This window comes from Lygodium microphyllum, chromosome 4 (assembly GCF_053477565.2).
Source record: "Lygodium microphyllum isolate KBCC chromosome 4, Lygodium_microphyllum_v1.1.10, whole genome shotgun sequence".
In the NCBI taxonomy this organism is placed as follows: Eukaryota; Viridiplantae; Streptophyta; class Polypodiopsida; order Schizaeales; family Lygodiaceae; genus Lygodium; species Lygodium microphyllum.
The window spans coordinates 18,327,401-18,354,514 of NC_141138.1; positions in this window are offsets into that span (position 1 = coordinate 18,327,401).

Consider the following 27,114-nt stretch of genomic DNA (forward strand, 5'->3'; position numbering starts at 1 on the left):
AAGTGTTGTTTTCTGTCTATAGACTGTGATCGCGGCGCGCATGATTTCTCAAATCCCTCTCATTATTTTTCCTTTTGATAAAATCTCCAAAACTAACTAAAATATCACTTTTCTTTTCTTTTAAATAATATCCAGTTCTAGAAATCTCCTTATCTTTTTTTTTAGATAGTATCTAAAATATCTAAAATAAACTAGTTTTGCCCAAAATCTAATATTTTTGGACCATCCAAACTATACACATTAATATTTGTGATTAATATAGCTCATAAGTCTCACGTTGTAACTTACGTGAAGGGTGGCTACGGTCCTTGTTAATCCAAGAAAAATATCAGATTTACAACTCTCGATTTTTCTAAATAAAATATTTTATTTAAATAAAAAATATTACTTATTAATGCTAGTTAGTTTTTACCTTAGTTAGTCTTTAGTTAGTAACCTTACTAACTTATTAATTGACTAACTTTCGAACTAACCAACTAACTTTTATTGTGTGGAAATATTACAGATTTATATGAGAGGAGATAAGAGCATTAGAGGATGCATTACATGTTGATGCCACCATTGTGGCTGGCACAAAGTTTTGGCATGCTCTATTTGGTCATCTTAATTATGGCAGTTTGCTTCACCTAAAAAGAAAAAATATGGTGCTTAATCTCCCTTCATTGAAAGCACCTAGTCATAATGTATGTGAGAGTTGTGTACTTGGCAAAATGCATCATGCTTTGTTTCCCAAAGGTGGATCTATGCATGCGAATCAGAAATTATAGATTGTGCATAGTGATGTTTGTGGATCCGTGCATGTCAAATCCATTGAAGGATACTTGTACTTTGTTACCTTCATTGATGTATGGGCCATCATTACAAAGAATTTGCTTTAAGGCACAAAATAAAAGTGTTTGCATGCTTTAAAACCTTATTGGCCTTGGTTGAAAATGGTAGTGGATGCAAGCTAATTACACTCCATACCAATTGAGGGGGGGAATACATGTCATGAGAGTTTAACTTCTAGCTAAAAGGGGCATTACACATTAGTATAGTATGTCTAACACACCTCAACAAAATCGTGTGGCTAAAAGAAAAAATCACATATTGATGGAAATGGCATGTTGTATGCTTTCACACAATAAGTTGCCCCAAATGTTTTGGATATGTATGTCCTGAATCGTAGCCCTAGTAAAGCATTGGTTGAATGTATGCCTTATGAAGCTTGGAATGGCTAGAAATCAACCAGGTCACATATTCATGTATTTGGTTGTTTGGCATATGCTTTGATGCCTTAACCATGAATACATAAATTGCAAGACAAGGTTGTCAAATGCATTTTTATTGGTTATGTTGCAAAAAGTAAAGGGTATTGCTTGTATCAACCCTCCATAAACAAGATTTTTGCTAGTAGAGATGTAGTATTTGCTAAACATGTTGGTCAATCCTTCATGGACTACAAAAATTGATCCAATGTGGAGCCTATGGACATTTTTTAAAGTTTATTGCCATTATTTCAGCAAAGTGTGCCTCATTTTGGTAATTTTAGCAATCTACTAAGGGTTTGCAATATCAAAATCAACAACAAGCACATGATGCTTTATAGAATGAATACTAGATGGGAGTTATGCAATAAAAAAAGGACTCTATTCATAAAAATGGCACATGGGAGCTATGTGACTTGCTTGTTGTCGGCAAGCGTGCTATAGGCACAAAGTGGGTTTAGAAATTAAAATTTAGATCTAATGGTACATTGATCACTACAAGGCACATCTTGTTGCCAAAGGGTATGCCCAATAACATGGTATTGGCTATGATGAGACGTTTGTATCCACCTCACCTATGACCACTATTCATAGTGTCATTACTTTGGCTATTCATTTTGATTAGCATATGCATCAATTGGATGTGAAGGCCAGTTTTATGAATGGTGATCTTCACTAGGAGCTTTATGACACACAACCTCTTAGCTTTGTTCTTTCAAAAAGGCTTAGAAAGCAAAGTGTGTTGGTTGCATAAGGCCCTCTATGATTTAAAGTAGGCACCTAGGGTATGGTATAAAAAGATACATGCATGTTTGATTTCTCTTTACTTTAGTAATTCACACATTGAAAGCACACTTTATGTTTGCAAAGATGGGAATTACCTCTTGATTCTCATCCTTTATGTTGATGACATGCTATTGATTGGACCCTATGAGACAAATTTTAGCCACTAAATTGCAACGCGCTTTTGATGTGACTGATCTTGGCTACTTGCAATACTATCTTGGCATATAGTTTATATAGTTGAGAGGGTACTATTTTGCAACAATCTAAGTACATTGGACAACTCCTTCAATATTTTCAAATGCAAGACTGTAAGCTTATCTCTACTCCAGTTGAGATAGGCCCTAAGTTTACACCTGAGAATGTAGGAGATCCATTTGATGCTCCTCTTTCTTAGCAGAGGTTGTTGAATATTTATTGTATTTGTGTAATACGTGGCCAAATATTTAGTTTGGGGTTTCTTAGTTAACACACTTTATTCACAGTTGTGGTACTATACATTGGCAAGCTATCAAACGTATCTTTCAGTATCTCAAAGGCACTCAAACATTGGGCCTTTTTTTTATCATAAAGGCACTTCCTTATTGCTTGCTTGCATTCACATATAGTGATTGGGCTACTTGTTTTGACATGCAGATGTCCATTAGTGATAATTATTTCATGCTTGGGCGATTCATGTATTTCTTAGTTAAGTAAGAAGAAATCTTCAATGGCCACATCTAGTTGTGAAGCTAAATATAGGACAATGTTTACAACTATACATGAATGTGTATGGCTTAAACACCTTTTGGTCAGTCGTAGTGTGAGATAGTAGTCACCCACTCACATTTATACTAATAGTCAGAGTGCCATGATAGTTGTGAGGAATCTAGTTTTCTGTGCTCACGCTAAGCACATTGAGCTGCACTATCATTATATCAGAGAGAGGCTCAATGCAGGGGAGATTGATTTGGTTTATATCCCTACGGAGAACAACTTGGCAAATATGTTTGCAAAATCTCTCTCTAGGGAGAAGTTTGAAGCCTTCCACAAGGCTCTAAGCTTGATATCATTTGGGGATTGTTTAGTCTATTCCTTGTATATTCTCATATCATTCACTTGAGGGGGGTTTATTACACTTATCACGTTCCCCCTAAGTTCTAGTGTGACATTGTCAAATGGGGAAGGGGGTTAAGAACGAGAGAGAGAGAGGGAGAAAATATTAAACAGAATAGGGAAAGAGATAAAGAGAGGGAGAGGGAGAGGGAGGGAAAGAGAGAAGGAGAGAGAGGTTGTTGTTTTCTTGTTTTTTGTTGTTGTAATAGTAGTAGTAATGTTTTTTCTTTTCTTGTTTATTGTTGTTTAGTTTTCTTGTTTTTTGTTGTTGTTGTAGTAGTAGTAGTAGTAGTTTTTTTTTCTTTTCTTGTTTATTGTAGTAGTAGTAGTAGTAGTAGTAGTAGTAGTAGTAGTTGTTGTTGTTGTTGTTGTTGTTGTTGTTGTTGTTGTTGTTGTTGTTGTTGTTGTTGCTGTTGTTGTTGTTGTTGTTTTTTCTTCTTTTCTTGTTTATTATAGTGGTCGTGATCGTGGTCGTGGTCGTGGTAGTGGTAGTGGTAGTGGTAGTGGTAGTGGTAGTAGTAGTAGTTGTTGTTGTTGTTGTTGTTGTTGTTGTTTTTTCTTCTTTTCTTGTTTATTATAGTGGTAGTGGTAGTGGTGGTCGTGGTCATGGTCATGGTCGTGCTTGAGGTCATGGTCGTAGTCATAGTCGTAGTCGTGGTCATAGTCGTAGTCATGGTTGTACTAGTAGTGGTGGTTTTCTTGTTTGTTTGTTGTTGTTGTTGTAGTAATGGTTTTTTTTTTGTTTTCTTGTTTATTGTTTTCTAGTTTTCTTATTTGTTGTTGTTGTTGTAGTAATAGTAGTAATAGTAGTTTTTTTTCTTTTCTTGTTTGTTGTTGTTGTTGTTGTTGTTGTAGTAGTAGTAGTAGTAGTAGTTGTTGTTGTTGTTGTTGTTGTTGTTGTAGTATAGAGAGAGATATGTTTTGTTAAAGAAAATGAGAGAGAGGGAGGAAGAGAAAAAGAAAGAAGGAACGAGAGAGAGGGAATAAACATACAGCATAATAAAGAAAGAGAAAAAGAGAGAGAGATGGAAGGAGAGGAGATAATGAATGGATAAAAAACAAAAAGAGAGTGGTGGCGAGGTCCGATGAGGTCCGGTGCAACACCATGAGATGGGAAACACTCCGACATATGTTAATTTGTGGGTGGGTGGATGGAGACTTTACATACATTAATTTTGTTGAGTTACAAGAGAAGAAATCCCTTCTCAAACAATTTAAGAAAGAAAAAAAGATTGATAGTAAAAATAAATTGTTTGTCGTAACGTAGACCAAATGGAAAACGATGAAGGTCTTGATGTTCAAGATCATGAGCCGTATCTTATCAGAGTGTCCCATGTCCTTGCTCTCAATGCAAGCTGGTCATTAGACAAAAACGTCGATTGTCTATAGAGCACGTACGACGCTTTGGCGAGTTTCAATCTGAGATCATTGATTAGGCGATCTTGGATTTTCAGCAAATGGTAAGAAAAGTTAATATCGATCATGCATTGTACTCACAAGCTTATTGAATACCATATACAAAAAGATTGGGTGTGGCTAGCAAATTTTCTATCCAGGGAGGTGATGTCTCGTCCCAAGGAGGAGTGCACCCTTTGCGGCCAATTAGAAGAGTTCGTGGGACTGCGATGGATGGAGTGCTTGAGCTAATCCACCACTTGAAAGGTACTACCCAATCTATACCATCAATATCAGAGGAGATAGACAGCCTTCCAGACTTACCTACAATCTTGGAGCCTGAGATGGAGGCAATGATCGATGCATTGATTCCCATGGATATCGAGACTTCTGATCCGCTTAGAGAGGAAGCATCCATAGCATTATATGATGGGTGCCGAGTATCTCACCTAAAGACACTGCTTGCACTTCTAAGTGTGCAAACAAAATACGAGTGGAACGATGCGAGTGTGTTCAGGTACCTTGTACGTACACTTCGTTGATTTCTTTTTGGCACTATCATTAAAAACATTTGTACTTTTTCAAGGTATTTTGTGATTTTTTTTAAGGTTACTGAAGTATCATATATTGCCACCTACAAATACCATGCCTGAGTCTCGCGATAATGTACGACATGTTTTACGAAAGCTTGGCATGGACTACAATAGCATCCATGCATGTATCAACGTTTGCATATTGTTTCGAGGAGAATACGAGACTATGGAGACATGTCCAAAGTGTGGTTCTCACAGGTATCGATAGGACTTGCAAGGGCAAACCATCCCTCAAAAAGTTCTTAGACACTTTTCGCTTATCTCCCTCATAAACCACATGTTTCATACGTCCAACATAGTGATCTTGACAATGTGGCATGCGCAAAATAGGTCCACAGATGGAGTTCAACGAATATGCGGATTCATGCGCATGGAGCCACATTGACTCTACCTTCCTAGGCTTTGCCCGAAAGCCAAGGAATCTTCGGCTCGGTCTTGCAATGGATGGCATAAACCCATTCGGTCTGCGCTCAACTTCTTATAGTGTGTGGCCTATAGTCCTTGTCAACTATAATATCCCTCCATGGCTTTCTACGAAGAAAGAACATCTCATCCTTAGCTTACTCGTCCCTGATCAGTACAAAGTCAAAAATATGGACGTGTATCTTCATCCATTAGTCGATGAGCTTAAGATTTTGTGGGACGAGGGGGTCACTGTGCAAGATATGAGCAAGCACAATGGTCGACGATCCGCCATAATTCGAGCCATTCTCATGTGGATGATGCATGACTTTTCGAGATTTGGAGAGTGCTCAGGTAAATAGGCTTCCGTTCTCGTTGGTAATATCTATCATAGCTCATTCAAGTTTGTATTCACTAGAGAGGTGTTGGGACAGGTCTGGTTACCTCAGGTTATCATGCATGACCATTGTGCATGCCACAGTTACACTCTTTAAGGTCACGAATCATAAAGAAGATGGTATATCAAGGACATGCCGCTTTCTTTCTAGAGGTTCATGAACTCAAGGAAGGTTTTCTTGGACAACCACCAACACATATAAATGCCCAAAGCTGGTATGAGCTGAAAATGGTCCACACAGAGTCACATCAAAATAGAATGTGATGATTCTTAGTTTTCTACGAGTTGCATATTGCACCCACTTACAGATCAACCACTTGTTGGATCCCATGCATATTTTCAAGAACGTAGGTAGCTTGCTATGGGACCACATCACAGGAAAGAGAGACATTATAGGGGCACGAATGGATTTGAAGGAGGTAGGCAAGATGGAGGCGCTTTGGCCGCAGTCGAGTGATGATGGTCGCGTGCAGCTACCTCGCGCTCCTTGGGTTTTATCCACTAAAGAAGAGCACATTGTGAAGCAAATAGTCAAGTCTATCCGCATTCTGACGGATATGATGTGTTATCTCAGGTCTGCATTTTCTAAAGAAGATCAATTATCAAGGCTAAAATCCCATGATTGGCATAAGATATGTCAGGTTTGTACTACGAATGGATTGTAAGTGGTCTACAGGTTTTGCTATTTGGAGTGTAGTCATTGTTCATAATGCTTTCTCATTTGTGGCAGTTTGTACTACCAATCACGATCGTAGAATGCCTTACTCCAGAAATACGCGGAGCGATTTACAGGTTGTCGACTTTAGTGCAATGGATCTCACAGAGGGAGATTAAGACGTCCTCTATTGAATCTACGAGGCGACGGCCTATCTCTTTGAGAAATACCTGCCTACCAGTATGCTCACGATACAAATCTACCTTCTTGTGCATCTTGTAGATGAAGTGGAGATTGTTGGACTTGTCCATACGCAATGGATGTTCTTCTTGGAGCGCTTCATGAAATTGAAAGGCTTTGTGTGACAACGAGCTCGGACAGAAGATAGTATGGCTGAAGGTTGGTTGGTGTCTAAGGCACTAGTGCATATTTCACAATGGCTACCAATCATGGATCCAGACAACAATATGCTATGGTCGCTGAAGGATGATGATAGACTAACCAGAGATGTGGTGGTTGGAAATGGGGTAGAAAAAAGAATGGATGCTACAATGGAGGAGAAAGTGAATCGCTTTTGTATATTACACCATGCCTCTATGAAGATGTGGCTCACCAGGTACCAGCAAGCTAAGCAAGATCGAGAGGAACGCGATCTCAATTTCGACGTAGTACGTGCCATTGACCAATTCGATATATCGAGGGCATGGAGGAGATACCGCGGTTTATGTCACCGTGATGGTTGCATGGAGCTTTGACCACAGTATCTTGCGAAGGGGCAGAGATCACAACCGAGGAGTCGAAATTCTCGAGGGAATATAGTCCAACGGTGATGGCGTGTTTAGGATTTGTCGTATCTATATTTTATATGCGGACGGCATTTTCGCGTGGAGCGTATTGACAAAATGCGCTCCACAACAGACTGTGGTATCATGGCAAGGTTCGAGCAAGAGAGCCGATGACGAGCAATGGATCCAAACACGATTATAGATGAGATGGAGTATTTTAAAAACTTGCAAAGTATTGTTACAGTGGGTTACCGTAGCTTCTCCATGATACTATTCGATGTGCAATGGTTCAAAGTGGTACTTGAAGGAGCTGGAGAAACAATTCGACAAGGTCCATCTGGATTTCTCGAAATAGATTCCGAAAAAAAATGGACGGATTTGCGTGACACCTTTGTATTTTTTTGCCCATTGTGAAGAGATGCATGAACTCATTTGTTTGTTAATTGTATTACGATATGGTACATGTCACAATAGTTAAATGTCTATTGTACGTGTTTATGAACATGTAATCTTCTATCCAAACCCCCGACAACCTTGATAATGGTATGTTATACCTTCAACTCCCCGAAGTGCGAGAGTATATGATCAAAGCAATGTTCCGAGTATAGATGATGACAATATGCAAATAGAGGGGTCGATATTGCAAGGGGTGGAGGCAACCAAAAGCTTGGAGCATATAGAGGAGCCAGCATCGAGTAACAATGATGGAAATACAGGAGTCCAAGAATTCTTTGAAAATGAGGTGGACTCATCCTTTTGTGGTGAAATGTCTATCGACCTTCTAGTTTATGCCGAGTTGTGTCAGGAGATTGACATGGGACCATAGGATACTTTATACTTGGAGCATCCACTTACTCCATTCGTTGACTAATCGCTTATAAGGGTACATAAGATATGCATTTTAAGTAAGATTATTTTTTTAAGATTTATATTGCCGTGCTTTGTATGATTTAAATTGATTATGCTAACATCATTTTTTATCTATGCAGGTGACCTTTTGTGAATACTTAAATCATCAAGATGAGTCAAGAGATGAGCGATGAGGAGTTGCAAGATATCTTCACTTGCATGTCTCCAAATCAAATGGCAAGATTCAGAGACATGGCGGACCAAGAGCTGTCTCGAACATCGTCAAGCCGCTCTATTAGATCTACTTCGACGCGATCAAATGCTTTAGCTTCAAGTAGACGAGGTCAATGCTCTAGACTTGGGCTAGAGGGAGGGAGTGCTTCAAGGTCAAGGGGATGCTGCAGAGGTATAGATGCTGCAAAGGTATGGTGGTTGGCTCGGGATACAGGTACTACTCCTCGCTCTCGTGGTGGCAGTTCCAAAGAGCATGGCTCAGGTGGTTACTGTGGAGGCACGGATGCGGTGTCTCCATCTCATCGTTTTGCCAGAGTTGCGTCACCTCCAGGATTTGTCATACCTGTGGAGACATCTACTCCAGTTACTCCAGCTTTTGCTCAGCCATCCCGTAGGTGGCACCCCTATGGGTGCTACACTGATAGATACTACCCCGATCGATACACCAGACATACAGGGGTCTCCTAGATATGTCTAGGAGCGTGGTCGCAGGTGGGAGAGGACCCATCTTAGGCATATCCCAGAGGGGTATACCTATCTTGTAGATGATAGGTCAGGAGCCATCATCATGAACGATGAGACGGATGCGGTGTCTCCTCCAGTTACTCCAGCTTTTGCTCAGTCATCCCGCAGGTGGCACCCCTATGGGTGCTACACTAATAGATACTACCCCGGTCGATACACCAGACATACAGGGGTCTCCTAGATATGTCTAGGAGCGTGGTCGCAGGTGGGAGAGGACCCATATTAGGCATATCCCAGAGGGGTATACCTATCTTGTAGATGATAGGTCAGGAGCCATCATCATGAATGATGAGGGGAGGAGGGTGATGGCTCGCATGAGAGAGTTGAGCCAACAAGTTTTTCGGCACAACATCTTGGATCATTGGAAAAACATACCGAAGGGGAGCAAGGCCATGGATCCAAATGAGGCCATTGTGGAGCTAATATTGAGAGTTATCATCCATTACACTTTGCTGTAATTTCTAAAAAAGAGTATTGAATTCAGCATCAAGCAAGTAGGCCTCTTGGAGCTCTTCAATCCAATCATGGTGGACTTCAGTGAGAGATGAGACCTTGCATGCCCACATGCGAGAGAGTGCATCAGCCACTATATTGTCCTTGCTACGAGTGTGGGTAATCTCAAAGTCATAGTTCTGCAGGGTAGCTACCCATATACATTGTTTGGGAGTGAGGTTGGGCTGAGTCAAGAAGTATTTGAGTACACGGTGGTCACTTTTTATTTTAAATTTACTACCATACAAGTAGTGGTGCCACTTCTTTATCGAATGAATGATTGTCAACATCTCCTGATCATAGACATGCAACTCTCTCTCTTTATCATCCAATTTCCGGCTCTCAAATTCTATTACACCGTGTTCTTGCAGCAAGACTGCACCAATACCCGTCCACTAGCACCACACTGGATGGTAAAATCCTTTGAAAAGTCGGGGCATATGAGGATGGGGGTTGAAGTGAGCAATTCTTTCAACTGAAAACTGCGATCAGCCAAATCATCCCATAAGAAGGCCTCTTTTTTCAGCCTGTTAATTAATGGTGCTGCAATTGTAGCATAATGGTGAATAAATCTCTGATAAAAAGAGGAGAGGCCAAGAAAACCAGCAAGGAGGTAGTGGTAGTGGGTGTGAGCCAATCTCGAACACACTACACTTCTTAGGGTCAGCTTGGGTGCCTTTTTCACTAACAATGTGTCCCCAAGTACTCAACCTCTGTTTGCATGAAGACACACTTGCTTTCCTTGGCAAATAGCCGGTGCTCTCTTAGTATATCAAAAATTTTTCTAACATGCTTCAAATGCTCATGTAATATATCATCAAAAAATACCAACACAAACTGGAAAAGCCATGGCTGCAATATTTTGTTCATTAGGCTCTAAAACGTGGTGGGGGCATTAGTGAGCCCAAACGGCATGACAAGGAAATGGTACAAGCCATGGTCAGTCCGGAAGGCTGTCTTAACTTCATCACCCACTCTCATTCTGATTTGGTGGTAGCCTGATCGCAAATCAATCTTGGTGAAGTAACGTGCTCCCTTGAGCTCATCAAGCAAGTCATCGATTCGAGGGATGGGGTATCTATTTTTGACGGTGATGTTATTGAGATCACGGTAGTCAATGCACAATCGGAAGGATCCATCCTTTTTCTTAACCAATAGAACCGGGGAGTCATAATGGCAAGAGCTAGGCTCTATGTATCCCATTTCAGTGAGCTCCTTGACTTGCTTCACTACTTCCTCTTGCTCATATGTAGAGAGCTGATATGGGGGTTTATTGATGGGCTTGGCATGGGGCTCCAAGTCAATTGGGTGATCCACCGATCTCTAAGGTGGGAGAGTGGCAGGGGGCTGAAATAGGTCTTCATATTCAGCCAAAAGTTCTTTTAGTGCTTCATTTTGCTTCCCCAAGGTGTGCTGGTTATCAATATCCTTATGCAAATGCAAGACAAAGATCTATGAGCATTTCTTGAATTCCTTTTTGAGTTATCTTGTTGTTATAAGCTGAAAATCTACATTGATGCCCTCAAAATATGCAAGCTGCCCATGCATTACAAACTCCATATACAACTGAGAAAACTCCATAGAGATTTTTCCCAACTGTTGTAGCCAATCACAACCTAAAACAACATCCACGGGGCCCATATCAAGGGTAATCAAGTCCACCTTTGCTGTATAATTTTTTGCCAATGTAAGAGACACTTGTGTGCATACATGGGAGCTTATTTTCTCACTTCCATTGGCCACTTGAACCCTAAGAGGTTGTTGTACTTCAATAGGAATACATGTCAAACGGGCAAGAGTCGATTTATTCACAAAACTGTGTGTACTACCACTATCTATAAGAATGTATACATTCTTGCCATCAATGTTACCATGTATCTGTAGGGTGTTCGAGCTCCTAGAGCCAATCCATGTATCCATGGAGATTGAACAAGCCGATACAGTGGTAAGTGTGGGGCGCAAAGGGTCATTCCCAAGCATGCCATCTATGGGGCAGCCACCGGGTCAAAAGGGAACCCATCTGGTGAGTCATAAAACTGATCGGTGTCAAGATCCTCTTCGTATTCAACATTTTCAACAAGTGTCATCATGGGAGAGTTGTCATGTGAGTCGTCTTCCAACTTGTCACTATCTTCTAATACATACATGATATTAAACTTGACAATGGCATTCTTAAAGGGGCATTTGGATGCATGATCAGCAGTGTACTTATCCACACATTTAGAGCACAAGCCCCTAGCCTTGCGATCCTTGACAACCTCGAGAGGAATGAATTTTTGACCATTAGAACTGAAGCCATTCTGTGTCTTATTTTCAGCATACTTTGGGTCACTTTTGGAAGGGGGTGCTGTCCCAAAACTGCCATATTTCCTTTCAGCATTAAAAGTGGGTAGGTGGGAATTTTGGGGCTGTCATTCCCTATATTGTTGTTGCAATAATTACTAGCATATGGGGGTTGCCTAGTAGGGTATATTTATTGTCTTGCAATTGGCTGTATGCCCTCATTGCGACGATATTTCCACCCATACCGTTTAGCCAATTCTATAGCTGCAAACAAAGTGGCTGGCTTTTGAGCCATTACATCAGCTGAAAGATACGCATCTAGCCCATAAATGTATTTATGCAATTTGGCCTCATCACTGGCGGCCTCAACATACATGGATAGGTTCATAAACTAGTTGGTATACTCCCTCACGATGAGATTTTGCTAATCAAACCGATACCATTGCCTAGCCAAACATTCTTTCTCTATCGGGGAGACAAAAACTTGGACCATATGCATCTTGAAATCTTCCCAATCATGAAACTGCTGATTTTCTCTTTGAATAAATCTCCACCATGTGTGGGAAAAACCCTCTAGATGAAGGGAGGCAAAAATAATATTTGCCTCATCAGTACAGGGATAAATGAGAAAATAGGCTTCCTATTTAGAGGTCCATTCCTCTAATTCAGCCAGGGATGAGGACTGCCCATTAAACTTAGCAAACACAATCTTATCACACAACTCGTTTGGGCCTTGTTGTCCATGTATGCCATGTGCTACATGCTGCCCATGTATGTTGTGCTGCCCATACATGCCTTCCTGTCCAAACCCTAGCTGTCCAAAATTTCCATGTGGGCCATGTTGCCCATGCATTACATGAGAACCCAATTGCACATTAGGACCTTGCTATCCAAAATGACCATGTTGCCCATGCATTAAGTGCGAACCGGGCTGAGCATTAGGGCCTTACTGTCCAAAACTGCCATGTGCATGCTGCCCATTACCATGTGCATACTGCCCATGTACACATTGCATTCCATGCCACCAAAAATTTGCATTAGGCCCTTGCTAGCCATTCCCATGAGTGTGCATATAGCTTCCATTACGGGGGAGTTGTGGTCCCAAGGATGGGCTTGAAGGGTTCGTAATGGGGGAGGGAAGGATGGGTTCATCATGTCGAGTAGAGGGCTTGCACGTCTCATAAGTGCTATGGGAAATGCCATGGGTACCACCAAAACCTTGTGGGCTACGCTCGGTCTCCAAGGGAGGAGGGCGGTTGGCCTCACGGGGAGGGACATGCTCCTTGGGCCGATCTGAGGAGGGTGCGATGGCGAAGATGAGGGCGCCCATGCACTCGATGAATAAGTCCATCTTGGTCATCATCTCGGAATGATGATGATCTTGGTAGGTTTCTATCTCCCTATGATGGCATTGTTCCAACTCTCGAAGTCGGTCGGCATGACGGGCCTCATGTTGGCATAGAGTATGGTTAAGCATAGACAAGCGGTCCATCTCGGAGGCACCCTCTTTAAACATGTTTTCACAATCCTCTTGGCTGAGCTAGGATCGTCCATTGAGGCATGGGAGTCCCTTATTTCACACTAGAAGTCCTCTTGGGCCTTTGCTTTACCCTTGTGGCCTGCCATCCCAAGTGTAATCTACCAGACCCCTTGTTATAGAAATGGCAATATCTTGAGCTAGGAAGCTCCAATCGCCAAAATTTTTTATTCAAATTAAAGCTCTCAATTCCCTCTATGAGGCTATGTAAAAATATCTCTCACAATAAATGATCAGGGCTTTGCTGTAATTGACTTTTTTGGGCTGACTGTGTAGGACTGATGTCTATCCCACAGTACCTCTGAGCACAAAATTGGGTGTATCTCACAAACCATAGGGCAAAATGGGGAGATTTTTGGTTTAGATCAAAGGGGGGAATGCCCTCTTCAAATCAAGATATGGGGCCCGCACTCACTCACACAAAAGGGCTTTGTTGTTTGACTTTTGCGGGCTGACTGTGTGGGACTGGCTATCTACAATACCCTGCAAGGACTCCTTCAATGAGCATACATTATCCCAATGCTGAGGTGCTTATTTCAAGACATCCTGGGCCTCAATGGTGGTTCTCAATGCCACATAGAGCCATACATCATTTGCATCAATAGTTCTCTTGTTGCTGAGACCATTTTCATGACTGCATACCCTACCCATCCTGCATGCATCCACCATACATTCCCAAGTGATACATGTCATTACCAATGCATCTACAAGGTTGTGGAGCATAAATGATCAGGGCTCAAGCTATTCATTCAAGTGTACCTGCACCTGCAAGAAATTTTGGGCTCTGGATCACCGGGAGGTGGGCAAAGTTTCTCCAAGCCGGGTTGTGCACCCTTTCAGGGTCTTTGATGGCAAGGGGGTCACCCATCTTTTGTCTTGCCACCTTGCCTGGCATCGGGCTTTTCCTCACCCAGGATATACATGGTAGACATTTATTATTAAGCAACCAGCATGATATGCATTTACAAATTGAGGATTGGGCCTTTCATGATATGCATGATCAATAAGGAAAATGGGATGGGAAAACGGGGTTACCTCTACAAATCAGTGACTCACTGATTGCGTGACTTACCCTTACCCTTCTTACAAATTTCTTTCTTATCGGTCGGAATCAAAATAAGGGTATGGTTAAGGATTAGAGTAAAATCTTGATCAATGGGGAGAGAAATTTAAAGAGCATTCAGCCATGCATGCATTTCAAGGGTGTGGAATGGGGATGGGAATCCAATTGGCACTCTCAAGCTCCAAGAAGGCATGCAATTCTTCCATCTCTCTCATCAAGTGGCTGAACTCAACAATTAGATGTAAAAGAGAGAACAAGAACCGATTTGCATACCTTATTCAAGCTTGGGGAAGAGTTAATGGCTGCCTTCTCCAAGAAATTTGTGGTTGCCCTTCTTCTTGAAACCTGTGGTTATATGGGGGCCTTCAATGTCATATACCTTCACTTTGTTGAAGCTTGTGGCTGCTCCCAAGGCTCCCCGAGTAAGAAATTAAAGGGGCTTTAGTGTGCCATGAGCTTGGTTGAAGGTTTCATGGATGCCATGGCTACTGCCCCCCACAGTAGGGTTTGAGATATGTCAAGAGCTAGTGGGAGATCTCAATAATCAAGCTCAAGCTTGCCCAGAAGTATGCCAAGGCTGGAGGATGAAGCAGGGAGGGCTGGAGCTGAGCTGGAGCAGGAGGAAGAGAGCAGGCCATTCAATGCAAAATGCACCGTGATTTTCGGGCTGGCCTCAAGAGGCTCCAGGTAAGCAGGGTAACTAGGCATCATGGGTGCTCTAGATGTTGAGCATGAAGGGGAAAAGGCTCTGGGACAAACCATTCAGGCTGATGAAGAGGGGGAAGCAAGGTCTCTACACTTCTTGAGCTAAAGATTCCATGGCAGCTTGAAGGAAGAAGGAGAGAGAAGGTCCTCTTGAAAAGTAACTATGCTTTTGGACTTCTCTAACTCTGCTACACTCCTTTTGCCCAAAACCCTCAAGAAACTTACATGGAAATTAGTGACAACTTGCCAAATTTATCTTCCCGCCTCCAAATGTGTCCATGGTTCTTGGGAAAGCTCCAAGAAAGGCTGCCATAGTCTTCAAGAGGGCTGACAACTTGCCTGAGTACTCCCTGTGTACCTGTGAGAGAGATGTAACTAAGATTTTCTAACTGTGAGAAACTGTAAGAACCCTAAATCTATGGGAAAAGAAAAGGATCAAAGACAAAGCTCTGATACCACTTGTAATGAAAGAGACCTAACTAGCCTAACTAAGGAAGAGAAGAGAGAGAAGGATTGCAGGAGAAGAGGAAGAGGAGAGAGAAAGACAGGGAGAAGAGAGAGAAAGAGAGGAAAGAGAGAAAGAAGAAGAAGAAGCCATGAAAGCTTGTGATGCCTCAGAATACCCTCTTACACCTTATATACCATCAGTGTGACTGGTATGTTCCCATGCCATGTTCCCGTGTCCCCCGCTCGTTACAACTATTAGGCAAAAAAATTAAAAATCATCATTCTTGCACGTAAAATAGATAAAATAACATTTTAATTTTTTCTAAAATATGTAATTACAAAGTATAGCATGTTGTTTTCATGAACAATTGTAATGTAGTTGAATGATTGTACTATTGTCGTCAGCATCAATGGCTACTATATAAAAACAAAGTCACGAGGTATCCTTCAAGACTTGTAGAAAAATAAAAACTATGGCTTGTAGAAAAACATTATTAAAACCCTTTGTTGCAACTTAATATGACATAGACAAATTTGAATCATCTTAGGCAACAAAATGTGAATGCATAATTAAAAGACTAACAATGTGCACATCATGTGCTATAGTCACAATGCAACATCATGCTATCATCTTTTAGAAGAACAATCCATGTACAAAAGAAATACAAGTAACAATATCTTTGTTAAGCACTACTTTCATCCTTGCATGCCAACAACACGAAGTCAACATGAAGATAATGAAATGCTGACTACGTCAACATGATGTAGAATTTTATGGCAAAAAAGGTGAGGATCCTCAGCGATTCCTGGAAAAGTTGGCATTAGATGCATCATCCAACAAATCACTGATTCAACTTTGAAACTCCAAGTTCTGAAAATTCAATTGTTTGATGAGGGTTGTAATTGGTTTGAAGATTATAAAAAAACTCTCAAATTAAGGAATCCTCCTATTCATGTGGAATATGAAGCAACCAAGTAGGTGTTTCTTAACCGTTTTAAGGAAACTGAAAGTTTCTAGGACCTTTGGAAAATTGTCAGAAAAAAAGAAGCCCAAACCATAGATTTTTTGCCTTAGAGTAAACAAGACTTTGGGATCGTTGGAATGCATATCTAGGCCCAAGAGAGAGAGAAAGCACCTGAAATATTGAAAATAAAACATTTTGTTGAAAATTTGTAAGGAGAGGTGAGAACAAAATTGGAAATTAAGGAGCCAACTACTTTTAAGAAAGCTATAATGATTGCCATAGAAAATGAGAGAAATTTTAAGAAAATTAAAAAGAGAGTATCATTGAAAACGGAGACCAAATTTGGCAAGTGAATGGACAAAATTTTCAGATTTTAATGAGACAAAATGCTCAATTAGCACTAGAAGTTAAGGATTAGTTGTCATGACAAATGTAAAACATGAAATTAGGAGCTTTGAGAGGAAAACCTTAGGGAAGAGGAAGTGAAGACATGGGATAAACTAGTCAGGAAATTTTAGGAAGTGGAAGAGAACGACATGGGAGAGGATATTTTCGAAGACCAATGGTGACTTGTTTTTTTTGTGGAGAGTTAGGTCATGTAAATGCAAATTGTCCTTATCCACCTAGAGTAAGAGGGGATATGTATCCATTATCTCAAAACTTGCCTAACAGACAAACAAATTTTGGGACTGTCATGGCAGTAAACACACATGATGATGATGAGACTAACTCTTTTGAGGATGCACAGCAAAGTGTGCATGGCAAGTCAAGATAAGGCATTGCAAGCCTTTTTCATATATCCTAAATACCTATTAAGTATAACAACCTCATAGCAATGAAGAGGAACTCCACGCTAAGAGTACATATAGAAGAGCTATTCTTTAAGTCACACCACACTAAGAGTACATATAGGAGAGCTATTCTTTAAGTCACACCAATCAATCAAGTAAAGGACACAAGTAGTCCTTTGTAGGCAACTAATCCATTTTATGATAGCCACACCATAGCTTTGTTAATTTTACAACAAGCATAATTGAAGGTGTTTAAGTATCAATCAACAACATTAGCACCTTATCCATAAGAACATGCATGCTAAATTTTCAATTTTCTCATGGATCCTTTTCTACTCTAGGTATCGATTTTAATTAAAGCAATTCTCCTGAAGAAGGGAAAATGAGGGCCTTCTCATGGTTTATGAGGGCTCTTGAATCTCGAATTGATATCTATATTTATGGTCTCAAATGCTATAAATCTATTGAAGACACAATCAAGGAAACCTTAGTTCCAACAAACCCAGTTTCATTATCACAATCCCTTTAATGAAGCACATTGTTTAAGCATAATTATCCATTATCTTTTAATTCTTCAATTAATTAGCATGATGAGGTATCAATATTATACACATACAATTCATTTTAGTAGAAAAGAACTGGCCATTAGATAACAATCTCAATCAAGAAATCAATCCACAAATCACAAACGAAGTCAATTTTTTTGGCATCCTCAGTGGCTTCTCGAACATGACTAGAATAACACACGAACACAAACAAAACAACTATGCCTCTTGTTGCTGAAAAAATAAAATACAATACACTTCGAGTAGAGCATTGAACACAAATATCAAAACAATACAGTGATTCATTTTCATAGCTTGCCAAAGATTGTTGCAATGTAGCATTGATAGTCTTGTGTCTTTAAACTCAAAAATCAAATACGACAAGTCTCCTTTGCTTGTGTGTGACCTCCTCTCTCACCTCACATAAGGAACAAATTTCACATTCAACGAGGAAGGTCCCCCCCAATGCTTTACTTTCCCTCTTTTATATAGGATTTTTTGGTTTCTCTCATCACACATTGTGCTTTTTTTAGGCTACAACTACGACTACGACCACAACCACAACCACGACTACGACCACGACCACGACCACGACCACGACTAGGACTACAACCACAACTACCACCACCACCACCACCACCACCACTACCACTACCACTACCACTACCACTACCACTACCACTACCACTACCACTATAATAAACAAGAAAAGAAGAAAAAACAACAACTACTACTGCTGTTGCTGCTGCTGCTACTGCTACTACCATGACATGACTACCACTACCACTATAATAAACAAGAAAATAAGAAAAAAAAACTACTACTACTACTACTATAATAAACAAGAAAAGAAGAAAAAACTACTACTATTACTACTACAACAACAACAAAAAACAAGAAAACTAAACAATAATAAACAAGAAAAGAAAAAAAAAACTACTACTACTACTACTACTACAAACAAGAAAACAACAACCTCTCTCTCCTTCTCTCTTTCCCTCCCTTTCCCTCTCTCTCTCTTTATCTCTTTCCCTATTATGTTTAATGTTTTCTCCCTCTCTCTCTCTCTCTCATTCTTTCTTTCCTTTTCTCTCTCCTCTCCCTCTCTCATTTTCTTTTCTCTCTTTCTCTCCCTCTCTCATTTCCTCTCCCTCCCTTTCTCTCTTTCCCTATTATGTTTAATGTTTTTTCTCTCCCCTCTCACTCTCTCATTTCCTTTTCTCTCTTCCTCTCCCTCTCTCATTTCCTCTCCCTCCCTCACCCTCTCCCTACCTTTCTCTCTTTTCCTATTATGTTTAATGTTTTTTCTCTCTTTTTCTCTCTCCTCTCCCTCTCTCATTTCATTTTCTCTCTTCCTCTCCCTCTCTCATTTCCTCTCCTCCCTCACCCTGTCTCATTTCCTTTTCCTTCTTCCTCTCCCTCTCTCATTTCCTCTCCCTCCCTCACCCTCTCCCTCTCTTTCTCTCTTTCCCTATTATGTTCAATGTTTTTTCTCTCTCCTCTCCCTCTCTCATTTCCTTTCTCTCTTCCTCTCCCTGTTTCATTTTCTCTCCCTCCCTGACCCTGACCCTCTCTTTCTCTCTTTCACTATTATATTTAATATTTTTATCTCTCCTCCCTCTCTCGTTTCCTCTCCCTCCCTCACCCTCTCCCTCTCTTTCTCTCTTTCCCTATTATGTTCAATGTTTTTTCTCTCTCCTCTCCCTCTCTCATTTCCTTTTCTCTCTTCCTCTCCCTGTCTCATTTCCTCTCTCTCTCTCTCTCTCTCTCTCTCTCTCTCTCTCTCTTCTTTTTAATGTTTTTTCTCTCTCCTCCCTCTCTCATTTCCTCTACCTCCCTCTCCCTCTCCCTCTCTTTCTCTCTCGTTTCCTCTCCCTCTCTCAATACACATGAATTTTAACAAAAACAAGTAAAAGAGAAAGAGAAAACACAAAAGCAAAGTAAGAAGGGACAATGCATTCACCTTAAAAGCTCGAAGAAGGGTTTGGCGGCTCCTCTTCGCGACGGTGGCTCCTCTTCGCCCTCCGTACACCTCCTCCTCTTCTTTGCAAACGGCGACGGCGGCGAGAAGCTTTATTTCTCCCTCTTTCTCTCTTTCTCTCCCTCTCCCTCTCAAATGCAAGATGTTCGCTCTCCCTTTCGCACTCTCTTTCGTGTATGTGCGCAAAATAACGTGCTCGGGTTTCGGCCCGCATTTCTTTCGTCTTAGTACCGTCGCTATTAGCGTCGCATTTGCAACGCAAAGGCCGCTATTTTGCATTGGAAACCGTTGTCACTATATCTCTATATCCTTGTAGTGAGAAAACATTAAACATAATAGGGAAAGACAGAAAGAGAGGGAGAGGGAGGAAGGGAGACACAAAGAGAGGGAGGGAGAGGTTGTTGTTATTGTTGTTGTTGTTTAATTTCTTTTTTTCTTGTTTGTTGCTGTTGTGGTAGTAGTAGTGGTGGTGGTGGTGGTGGTGGTGGTGGTGGTGGTGGTGGTGGTGGTAGTGGTAGTAGTAGTAGTAGTAGTAGTAGTAGTAGTAGTAGTAGTAGTAGTAGTAGTAGTAGTAGTAGTAGTAGTAGAAGTAGTGGTAGTGGTGGTGGTGGTGGTGGTGGTGATAGTGGTCGTGGTCGTGGTCATCGTAGTGGTAGCGGTAGTGGTTATTGTTGTTGTTTAATTTCTTATTTTCTTGTTTGTTGTTGTTGTGGTAGTTGTAGCTGTAGTAGTGGTAGCAGTAGTGATAGTAGTAGTAGTTGTTGTTTAATTTCTTCTTTTTTTGTTTGATGTTATTGTGGTAGTCGTAGTCGTCCTAGTTGCGGTTGTAGTAGTAGTAGTTTTTTTTCTTTTCTTGTTTATTGTTGTTTAGTTTTCTTATTTGTTGTTGTTGTTGTTATTGTAGTAGTAGTAGTAGTAGTTTTTTCTTCTTTTCTTGTTTTTAGTAGTTGTTGTTGTTGTTTTTTTCCTTCTTTTCTTGTTTATTGCAGTGGTAGTGGTAGTGGTTTGTTGTTGTGGTAGTAGTAGTAGTAGTAGTAGTAGTAGTAGTAGTAGTAGTAGTAGTAGTAGTTTCCTTGTTCGTTGTTGTTGTAGTAGTTTTTTATTCTTTTCTTGTTGTTGTTGTAGTTGTTTTTTTTTTTTTTTTTCTTGTTTATTGTAGTGGTAGTGGTAGTAGTAGAGAGAGTGAGAGATGTTTTGTTAAAGGAAATGAGAGAGGGAGAGGAAGAGAAAAAGAAATAAGGAACAAGAGAGAAGGAATAAACATATAACATAATAAAGAAAGAGAAAAAGAGAGAGAGATGGAAGGAGAGAAGTGAATGAATGGATAAAAAACAAAGAGAGAGTGATGGCAAGGTCTGGTGCAATACCACGAGACGGGAAACACTCTGACATACATTAATTTGTGTGGGTGGGTGGAGACTTTACATACATTAATTTTATTGAGTCACAAGAGAAGAAATCCCTTCTCAAACAATTTAAGAAAGAAAAAAAGATTGATAATAAAAACAAATTGTATATCGTAACATAGACCAAATGGAAAACGATGAAGGTCGTGATGTTCAAGATCGCGAGGCGTATCTTAATCAGCGTGTCCCATGTCCTTACTCTCAATGTAAGCTAGCAATTAGACGAAAACATCGATTGTCTATAGAACACGTATGATGCTTCGGCAAGTTTCAACCTAAGATCATTGATCAGGCGATCTAAGATTTTGAGCAAACGGTAAGAAAAATGTATATCAATCATGAATTGTATTCGCAAGCTAATTGGATACCATATACAAAAACATTGGGAAAACTGGCAAATTTTCTATCCAGGGAGGTGATGTCTCATCCCAAGGAGGAGTGCACCCTTTGTGACCAGTTAGAAGAGTTCGTGGGCGTACGATGGATGGAGTGCCTGAGTCAATCCACCACTTGAAAGGTACTATCCAATCTATACCATCAATACCAGAGGAGACAAGCAGCCTTCCAAACTTACCTGCAATCTTGGAGTCTAAGATGGAGGCAATGATCGATGCATTGATGCCCATGGATGTCAAGACTTCTGATCCACTTAGAGCGGAAGTATCCATAGCATTATATGATGGGTGTCGAGTATCTCGCCTGAAGACAGTGCTTGCACTCCTAAGTGTGCAAGCAAAATACGGGTGGAGCTATGCGAGTGTGACCAAGTTGTTCAGGTACCTTGTACGTACACTTCGTTGATTTCTTTTTGGCACTATCATAAAAAACATTTGTGCTTTTTCAATGTATTTTATGATTTTTTTTAGGTTACTGAAGTATCATATATTACCACTTGCAAGTACCATGCCTGAGTCTCGTGATGATGCACAACATGTTTTACGAAAGCTTGGCATGGACTCCAACAACATCCATGCATGTATCAACGATAGCATACTGTTTCGAGGAGAATACGAGACTATGGATACATGTCCAAAGTGTGATGCTCACAGGTATCGACAGGACTTATAAGGGCAAACCATCCTTCAAAAAGTTCTTAGACACTTTGCGCTTATCCCCGGCATAAACCACATGTTTCGTACCTCTGACATGGCGAGCTTGACAACGTGGCATGCACAGAATAGGTCCACAAATGGAGTTTAATGAATATCAGGGGATTCACGCACATGGAGTCACATTGACTCTACCTTCCCAGGCTTTGCTCGAGAACCAAGGAATCTTCGGCTCAGTCTTGCTATGGATGGCGTGAACCCATTCGGTTTGTGCTCAACTTCTTACAGTATGTGACCTATAGTCCTTGTCAACTACAATATCCCTCCATGGCTTTCTACGAAGAAAGAACATCTCATCCCTAGCTTGCTCGTTCCTGGCTACTACAGAGTTAAAAATATGGACGTGTATCTAGGTTAATTCTTCGAGAGCATTTTATGATGGTTGATGTCAGGATGATCTGAAAAGGGCCCGACATGTTAAAATGCATGGATCTAGAGCATGGCTATGGTCAACGGAAGAGAAAGAGAAGACTCCTGATAACATTAACTTAGAGACAATGACTATCACACAAGTGAATTAGGTTCCAAGATGGAAGCTTGGACTCATAAACACAATCTTATGTGTGTAGATAATAACACTGACTGAAATGACAAAAAGTACAATGACATTGCATTCAAATGATAGCCAAGTACAATGCTTGATAGTCTTTTAGGTAGGTAGCACTTTCCACCACTGTGCTTATGGGATTCAATCCCTTCTTGTAGATTTCTTGAATTTTCCTTGGCCCAAGTGCTCCATACAAAGAGGCTACACTGGGTGTGATTGCCTAAATTCTCAACACCCCTCATCAATCGCAACCAAAAAGACACATTAGTCAATGAGCTCAAGATTTTGTGGGAGAAGAGGGTCACCGTGCAAGATATAAGCAAGCGCGATGGTCGACGGTCTACCAATATTCGAGCCATTCTCATGTGGACCATGCATGACTTTCAAGGATTTGGAGAGTGCTCATGTAAGTAGGCTTCCGTTCTCATTGGTAATATCTATTATAGCTCGTTCAAGTTTATATTCACTGGATAGAGGTGTCGGGACAGGTCTGGTGACCTCAAGTTATTATGCATGTCCATTGTGTGGGCCATAGTTAGACTCCCGAAGGCCACGAACCATGAAGAAGATGGTATATCAAGGATACACCGCTTTCTTGCTAGAGGGTCATGAACTCAGGGAACATTTTCTTGGAAGACCTCCGGCACGTATGAATGCCCAAAGCAGGTATGAGCTAAAAATGGTCCACACGGAGTCACATCCAAACGGAATGCGATGGTTCTCATTTTTCTACAAGTTGCCATATTGGACCCACTTATAGATCATTGGATTCCATGTATATTTTCAAAAACGTGGGTAGCTTGCTATGAGACTACATCACAGGAAAGAGAGACACTATAGGGGCACGAATGGATTTGAAGGAGGTAGGCAAGATGGAGACGCTTTGGCCGTAGTCGAGTCTGATGGTCGCGTGCAGCTACCTCGCGCTCCTTGGGTTTTATCCACTAAAAAAGAGCGCATTGTGAAGCAAATAGTCAAGTCTATCCGCACTCCGATGGGTACGATGCGTTGTCTCAGGTCTGCATTTTCTAAAGACGACCAATTATCAGGGCTAAAATCCTAAAAGGCTTTGTGCGACAACGAGCTCGGCCAGAAGATAGCATGGCTGAAGGTTGGTTGGTGTCAGAGGCACTAATGCATATTTCACAATGGCTACCAACGATGGATCCAAACAACAATATGCTGTGGTCGCTGAAGGACGATGATAGACTGACCAGAGATGTGGTGGTTGGAAATGGGGTTTTAAAAAAAAAAGGATGTTGCAATAGAGGAGAAAGTGAATCGCTTTTGTATGTTACATCATGCCTCTATGGAGATGTGGCTCGCTAGGTACCAACAATCTAGGTAAGATCGAGAGGAACGCAATTTGAATTTTGACATAGTATGTGCCATTGACCGATTCGATATCCCGAGGGCATGGAGGAGATGCCGCGGTTTATGTCAATGTGATGGTTGCATGGAGCTTTGACCGCAATATCTTGTGAAGGGGCAAAGGTCACAACCGAGGAGTGAAAATTCTCGAGGGGATATAGTCCAAAGGTGATGACGTGTTTAGGATTTGTCGTATCAGTATTTTATATGCGACAACTAATTGAGTGTTTCAATGTATAGTATAAAATATATAGTGCGACATGGTCGCGCAAATGATATTTTCGTGTGGAGCGTATTGACAAAATGCACTCCACAACAGATTGTGGTATCATGGCAAGGTTTGACCAAGAGAGCCGACGACGAGCAACAGATCCAAACACGGTTATAGATTAGATTGAGTATTTTAGAAACTTGCAAAGTATTGTCACGGTGGATTATCGTAGCTTCTCCATGATCCTATTAGATGTACAGTGGTTGAAAGTGGTACTTGAAGGAGCTGGAGCAATAGTTCGACAAGGTCCATCTGGATTTCTCGAAATAGATTCCGAAAAAAAATGGACGGATTTGCCTGATACGTTTGTGTTGCCGGTCCACTGTGAACATGTACATGAACTCATGTGTTTTTTAATTGTATTATGACATGGTACACGTCACAGTAGTTAAATCTCTCTTGTATGTGATTGTGAACAGATAATTTTCTATCCAAACCCCCGACAACCTCGATGGTGGTACGTTATACCTTTAGCTCGTCGAAGTGCGAGAGTATATAATCAAAGCGATGTTCCAAGCATAGATTAGGATAGTATGCAAATAGAGGGGTCGATATTGCAAGGGGTGGAGGCCACAGATAGCTTGGAGCATGTAGAGGAGCCAGTATCAGGTACCAATGATGGAAATACAAGAGCCTAAGAATTCTTTGAGAACGAGGTGGACTCATCCTTTTGTAGTGACATGTCTATCGACCTTCCAGTATATGCAGAGTTGTGTCAGGAGATTGAAATGGGACCATAGAGTACTTCATACTTGGAGCATCCACCTACTCAATTCGTTGACGAATCGCTTATAAGAGTACATAAGATATGCATTTTAAGTAAGATCATTTTTTAAGATTTATATTACCGTGCTTTGTATGATTTATATTGATTATGCTAACATCAATTTTTGTCTGTACAGCTGACCTTTGTGGATATTTAGATCATCGCGATGAGTCGAGGGATGAGCGACGAGGAGCTACAGGATATCTTCACGCGTATGTCTCCAGATCAGATAGCGAGATTCAGAGATATGGCAGACCAGGAGTTGTCTCAGACACCATCATGCCATTCTATTAGATCTACTTCTGTGCGCTCTGATGCTTCAGTTTTCAGCAGATGAGGTCGATGCTCCAGACTTAGGCCAGACGGAGGGAGTGGTTCAGGGAGATGTTGCAGAGATCTGGATGCAATGAGACCGTGTTTGGCTCAGGATACAGGTGCTACTCCTTGCTCTCATGGCGGTTCGAGAGCGTGGCTCAGGTGGTTACTGTGGAGGTACCAACATAGTGTCTCTCTCTCTCTCATAGTTCTGCTAGAATTGCATTACCTGTAGGATTTGTCACAGTTGTAGGGACATCTACTCTAGTCACTCCGACTTTTGCTCAGCTGGTAGGTGGCATCCCTATGGGTACTACTCTGAGAGATACTATCCCCGTAGGTACACCGGATATACAAGGGTCTCCTGGATATGCCCAGGAGTGTGGTCGCAGGTGGGAGAGAACCCATCTTAGGCATACTCTAGAGGGGTATGCCTACCTTGTGGATGATAGGACAACAGTCATCATCATGAATGATGAGAGGAGGAGGGTGATGGCTCGTATGAGAGAGTTGTGCCAACAAGTTTTTTGGCACAACGTCCTGGATCATTGAAAGAATATACCGGAGGGGAGCAAGGACTACATAGTAGCATCCTTACATGAGGAGTTTTCGGTACGAGGCGCAGCAGCTAGGTTTTCCACGGGCTAGATGATGGAGTGCATGCATACATACATGTCACATAGACGATCTAACCCATGCAAGGCACTCAAGAGTGGGGCTTCAAAGCCCGGGTGACTAGACACGAACGACTGGTGCCAACTCAAGGAGGAGGCTTTTGATTCTCCAGTATATTGGAGACAGTAGCGCGAGGCGGCAAGGACACGACTAGAGGCCGGAGTAGTCCATCATCTTGGGAGTGGTGGCCACAAGACATATCTAAAGGAATTTGTAAGTTTTTCTTTTGTTCTACTTGCTTATTTTTTTGCGATATCCTTTGTACTGACAATCGTGTTTCTAACAGTTGTATTTTGTTTTCTTTACAGCACTCCATTACAAACCACAATCCCACCAGCCTTGAGACTCGATATGTAGAGAGGCACGGTCTCACTATATTGATCGACTGATTGTATGGACATGGCGGCCCTGTAAGTCACTCGTTTTTCTTGTCCGTAGTTACTAAGTTTAATTAAAATGCATTATTGTATGGTGGACTAATATGTAGTTGTTTCTTTTTTTGCAGAGTCCATTCAATGCTCCTTTACGGCAAAACAAGGTTTCGGATGGCGAGGATCTATAGTGCACTTTGCCTTTATTTACACGAGCATTGTACACATTACTGAAACTATTTTGCATGGCCCAAATAAAGCACATAGTGCTTCCCCAACATAATTTTTTTTCCCTATTACCGTCGCTATTAGCATCGCAAATTTACTGCACACATCGCAAAATGCGTCGCAAAGCATCGTTATCAGTGTCGCTATTTGTGTTGGTATATGCAACGCTGATACCAATGCAAATAGCGATGCTAATACTGACTATTCAATGGTGTCGCCAATAACGACGTTTTTTGCAACGACGGGGGCAATTTTTTTTATGAACGTATTCATCTCTTTTAACGTC